At 60.0% G+C, this 6,162-nt stretch overlaps 1 pseudogene; it reads right to left on the minus strand.

The window, feature by feature from the left end:
- Positions 1 to 786: 786 nt before the first annotated feature.
- On the minus strand, positions 787 to 5,360 carry LOC133362665 (protein Wnt-7b-like; annotated as a pseudogene).
- Between the last annotated feature and the right edge of the window lie 802 nt (positions 5,361 to 6,162).

A 6,162-nucleotide genomic window follows, 5' to 3' on the forward strand; every position in this document is an offset into this window, starting at 1 on the left:
CATCTGTGAAGGATGTCATCCCTGACTTGCAATACCCTGGAGTCTATAAACTGAGTTGTCAGCTGTGGTGATTGTTACATTGGGGAAACGAAACGTCATGTCTCTGATCGTGTCCGCGAGCACAAGCAAGATTTGAAACACGGCAAAATTGAGTCTTCCGCCTTTGCCGATCATTGCTACAACGCGGTGGGCTCTCATGATATTGTTTTTTCCGAGACTAAGGTGCTCTGCAAACCCTCTGGCTACCATCAAAGGTTTGTATACGAGGCCATCCAAATTTACAAACACAGACATAATTTCAACCGTGATGAGGGGTAAATCATTGGGAAAGATGCTATTAACCATGCAAAAAAGATTAACTACACATTTTTGGACCATCTGCCGCCCTTCCATGCGCACCTTCCCCTGTAAAACACGAGATCATCGAGTCCAACGCATTTCCCCCGTGTTCGACGAGGGAAATGCTCGCCGGGGGGGGGGGGGGGACCGCTGGGAGACACTGGGAGATGCTGCACTCGGTGCCCGGCGACATACAGAACTTGTGGGTCCTCGTGGTCAGCAAATCTGAGTGGGAGAAGCGGCATGTGGTTGGAGGGGGCAGAGGTGGGGTGGGGGGGAGGGGCAGGGCAGGGTGAGCAATGTTGGACGAGTCACCGACTCCTCCTCTCTCTCCCATCATGCTGAGATCCTCGGTGGCTACTTTGTCCAGGCTCGGAGCCGATTGCAGATCTCACTCTTGCAGGGATCCGCCTGGGCCCCCCCCCACCCCGTCGGCAATCACGCAGGGTGGCGGTGGGTGGGGTGGTGAGTGGGGTGGAGTGAGGGAGGGAAGTTGAGGGCAACTGGGAGGTGCGGAACGACAGCCGCGCCATCAGGCAGCGACATCCGCTGACAATTTTGTCCGGCCATGATTGTTGTTGCCAGGGGCGAGGCCCGTGGGGGCCACGGCCGACAGTCGACGGGGCGAGCGATCGAGCCGGCGGATTAGTCGGGGCCCCAGCTTCCCAGCAAGCCGCCGCCGCCGTCACTTGCACGTGTACTCCTCCGCCCCCTCGCTGCACGTGCTGCAGCGCACGTAGCAGCACCAGCGGAACTCGCACTTGCAATGCCACGAGCGCGTGTACCGCGCGTGTCGTAGCCGCGGCCGCAGCACAGCAGCTCGCAGCCGTCGGCGCGCGGCGACGTGCGGTCGCACGGGCGGCCGCGCGTGCCCACGCTGCCCGTCAGCCGGTCCTCCTCGCAGTAGCTAGGCGAGCTCTCGGTGAACACGAGCTCCGTGTGGAGCGGCTTGCGGTGGCCGCGCGAGCGCCTCGCCTGGAGGAAGGCGGGGGTAGCGGTGGCGGTAGCGGCCGGCGTGCACCGGCTCCACGTGGACCGCCTCGTCGTACTTGCGCTTGAGCGCGGAGCCCACCTCGCGGAACTGGGGCAGCGTGGCCCAGCACGTCCTGGTGGTGCACGAGCCCAACACTCCGTGGCACTTACACACCGGCTTCATCTTCTCCTCCAGCACCTGGCGGCACGTGGGGGGGGAGAGAGAGACGAGAGGGCAGGAGAGCATCGGGGAGGTAGGTGGGGACAAGTGGGGGGGGGGGGGGAGACAGAAAGACAGAGAGAGAACGAGAGAGACAGAGAGAGGACACAGAGAGACAGAGACAGACTTTGACTTTAATAATTTTATTTACATCAGCGGCAATTGTGCTGGAGTTTTCCAATATATGAGCCTTTATGGCAACACACAAACATGTAATAAAAGACTCCGTCAGCCACTGCTGGTCTCCGCTTGTCTTCTATTTAGGTTCTTCTCCGCACCACCGCTGGTCCTCCTCCACGGACCAGCGTCGTCTCCTCTCGCGTGCCCCGCACGCTCCTCCGTTAGCTCCTCTACTCCCGCACTCCGCACCCCCGCTGGCCGACGGCGTGCTGAGGACCTTCGGCCACGTGGCCGATGGTGCGGATCTCTCTCTCACCACCCAACGGGGCTCAGCCTCTCAACTTCCACGACTGCCCCGATCTCTTCCGGGCTCCCACTAATATACATTCCCCCTCATGTGATCCTGACTCCTCCCCTTCCGGATCGTCAGATCCGGCCTTCCCATAATGCCACCGCTGGCTCCGCCCCCATTCACCTCGCCTCCCATTGGAGCCGAGGTGAACGGTGGCCCCTCCCACACGCCCCGCAGACCAGGCTCCGCCCCCCAATACCCCGGGCCGCGTGATTGGACCAGAGCCCAGCAACAACCCCTTTACACTATGAGACACCTCCTTTACCAGTGGCAAAATATAGTGATAGGTTTTAACCCTTTCAACTGGTACAAAAACTGACATCATGTTTGCAAGAACCACAAGAACCACAACACAAGCAGTCAAAATGCAAACAAAAGAAAACTCTGATGATGATAATGATATGCACTGTCCTTGAAGTTAATTGGTCCGCACTCGAGACAGCTTTCCTTAGCTAAAAATAAGCATTGTGCCGGAAAAATGCGAGGAGAAGAGGTAGGATATGGGGGGTGGGAAGGGGGGGGGGGGAGAGAGTGGGGAGGGTGGGGTGATTTTGTTTTCAGCGCCTGCGTTGGAATTGGATCTGGAGGAGTGCTTGGTGTGGGGAAATCGCTGGACACCTTGCGCCCGGCGGCGTTGTTGTGCAGGTTCATGAGCGTGCGCAGCGCTCCGCTGGACCTCGCGCGCCGTCCACGAAGAGGCGCGAGAACTCGAGGCTGTGGCTGAGGTCGGCCGAGCAGCCGCCCTGTGCATCGTAGAAGCCGCCCTGCTTGGCGCCGTCGCAGCCGCACCAGCTCCGGTCGCCCCGGCCGCACGCCGCCGTGATGGCGTACGCCACGGCCGCCGCCATCACGGCGTGCGCGAAGGCCGCTTCTCGGCTACCTGCTCGTGTCGGGGAGCCCACGCATGGGGGGGGGGGGGCGGTGTGAGCAGCAGGGTGGTGGAGCAGGGACGCGTGGAGGTGGGGGGAGGAGACGCGGGGTCGGCGTGATGGGGGTGGGGAAACAATTGATCGGCTGATAAGGCAACTGCTGTATCATAAGCTCACGGGCAGCCTGCTGATACATGGAGTCCTCTCTGAGGAGATACCAACTGGGTCAGGTGTGCGACAGGGGTGTCTCCCTATTCACCGGTGTTATTCATATTGTGAATGGAGCCCTTTGCCCAGGCGGTCAGGGGAAATCAGCGGATTAAAGGTGGTGTAGGGAGCCAGCAAAAAATAGCCATGTATATGGACGATGTCGTCATTTCCTGTGGGGATGTCTCCTCGGTATGGGAGGCCCTAGGACTCGCGGATAGATTATTTTGGCCTCGGGATCTAACGTAAATGTGAGGAAGAGTGAGATGCTGATCTTCAGTGACCCCAGGCTATTCGAGGGCCGTCCACCGGTATAACGGTGCTGGGAGAGGGGATCAAGATCCCTAGGGGTCAGCTTCTGTTGGCAGGACTCGGCGACGAAGCATTGGATGGGAAGGGAGAGGGCGGTGAGGGGCGGGCCGGCCGGCCGGGCGGACAGGCGCCTTCCAATGGAAGGTAGAATGTTGGTCCCGAGGGTGGAAATCCTCCCGGCACTTATCTAACCGGGCCTACGTGATCTCGCCGGCCGCGCAAATGGCGAAAAGACTGCAGCGAATGTTCTTCAGGTTCATCTGGGGGAGGGGGGGGGGGGGCGCGATGGGCCGAGTGGAACGGAAAACGATGTATAATAATAAAATCGTTCGAGAACGGTGGGAGGGGCGCCCCGTATATCACGTGCCACCCTCGCCACGATCCTGGTCTGCGACAACGCTGCACACCTGTATTTCTCCAATGGACTCCAGGTGGAAGCCTCGTTACGTACGGCAAGGCAGGCGTGGCTCCTGCGGTGGCCAGGGACGGCTTCGTTGCCGCGCGGCACCCCCGCGGCTTGGCCTCAGGGGTGGTCGTGCACCGCCGGCAAGCGAACACGTCGTGAGGCGTGAGCCGGCCCAGACAACGCGCGTCGTGGATTCCCAGGGACGTCCTGGCGGAGACGTCTAAGCAGCGAGGCTGGTACAGAGGTGCCAGGTGCACGGGGTGCCGTGCACCGACTACTTTAGAAAAACGTAACATCGCCAGCCCTGACGAAAAGGCAATGGGATTATCCTGGCTGGCGGCCTGGACAGGCCGGAATAAAGACGGTTCATGTGTTCCCGAAGATTGGCCCGCACCCTCAGTGCCCATTTGCTCGGGAGGTGTGGGAGTTATGTCAGCCTCTGCTGCCTCATTTTGTCCGGTAAAGGGCCACATTGCCCAATACAATTTGGGGATGTTCAGACAGAGGGCGGGGGAGGTCTGGGCTCAGGCGTGGGCCGTCGTAAGCGCCGTGAAGGAGGCGGCCCTGTGGGCGGCGCGCGGGGAGGAGTGATAAGGTCACCTGCATGTCGGCCGTTGGAAAAGGGTGGTGTAGGTGGAGACAGAGATGGTGGGATTGACGCTGCAAATGAGAAATGGCGGTGGCCTCCACACCCGTGTGGCACAGAGTTTGAGGACGGCCTCCGCTGCGAGGGTAGGCGGATTCATGTTTCTTCCCTGGCGACGGTAAACTTGTTCGCTCAAGGTTGTGTGCAGGATGTGTCTCTCGTGTTTCATACTCGGTGCACCTGCTGTCAGGGAGAGTGGTGCAGGCACTGGGTTGTTACAACCGATCACCGGCTCGGGTTGTGGTCATGATTTCTCCTGTTCTTTTTCCTGTTCTAGGCAGAGGACTGCCCATAGATTGAGAAATGAAAAAACTTTTAAATAAATAAGAAACGTGGCGCGTTGCGAGTTCTAGAATTCAGAGAGAGACCGCACAGGGTGACCGCACACCGCGGGTCAGTCCCCTTGCCGAACTGACGCCGAGTCTGGGCGCTCACCGCCTGGGAGCTCCTGGCCGAACACCGTCTCCTCCCCCAGCGCCGAGCAATTCCAGCGGCTGAATCGGAACTGGTGCCGGCACTCGCCGATTCCCAGGCGCGCGCCCTCGCCGACCGCGACCATCGCGTCCGGGTGGCTCCGGCACAGCGCCCGCTGCTGTGGCGTCAGTCCCGGAATCTTGCCGCAGATCGTGTCCGCGGACAGCGCCCTGCGGCCATCGGGCAGGCAGACGGACGCACGGACGGGCGCGTGGACGGAGAGCCGCCCGGCGGCACCGTGACCCGCGCGAGCGAACGCAGCAGCAGCAGCAGCGTGCAGACTTCTCCCTCGACGATCTTCACAGCGACGCGTTGCCACTCATTGACCCGACATCGCCACCGCAGCCCCCCCCCCCCCCCGTCACAACGCCGCGCGACGAGCCCGGCTTCTCGACGAGCCCGGCTTCTCTCTCTTACCCCACTCGCGAGTCGAAGAAGGCCGCCGTGAGAGCAGCAGCAATGCGAGGAGGGGGCTGTGCGGCGGTGCCCAGCGGTGGACGCGCGCGACCACATGGCGCCGTCTGCCTCGTGTCCGAGGTGCTGGTCGCTCGCCATCTCGCGGAGTGTCCACAGTGCCCGCTGTGACGAGTCGAGCCAGACCACCTCGTCACACGCAGCAGCAGCTACACACACATGACACTCAAGCTACACACAGTGACACTCAGCTACACACACACACCTACACACAGTGACACTCAGCTACACACACACAGCTACACCAGTGACACTCAGCTACACACACACACCTACACACAGTGACACTCGGCTACACACAGTGACACTCAGCTATACACAGTGACACTCAGCTACACCACACAGCTACACACAGTGACACTCAGCTACACACAGTGACACTAGCAGCTACAGCACAGTGACACTCAGCTACACACACACACCTACACCAGTGACACTCAGCTACACACACACAGCTACACACAGTGACACTCAGCTACACACACACACACTACCTAACACCAGTGACACTCGGCTACACACAGTGACACTCAGCTATACACAGTGACACTCAGCTACACACACACAGCTACACACAGTGACACTCAGCTACACACAGTGACACTCAGCCACACACACAGCTACACACAGTGACACTCGGCTACACACAGTGACACTCAGCTATACACAGTGACACTCAGCTACACACAGTGACACTCACCTACACACACACAGCTACACACAGTGACACTCAGCTACACACAGTGACACTCAGCTACACACACACAGCTA

Source organism: Lethenteron reissneri, unplaced genomic scaffold (genome assembly GCF_015708825.2).
Source record: "Lethenteron reissneri isolate LAM-NWPU_2019-01 unplaced genomic scaffold, ASM1570882v1 scaffold_1574, whole genome shotgun sequence".
Taxonomy (NCBI): domain Eukaryota; kingdom Metazoa; phylum Chordata; class Hyperoartia; order Petromyzontiformes; family Petromyzontidae; genus Lethenteron; species Lethenteron reissneri.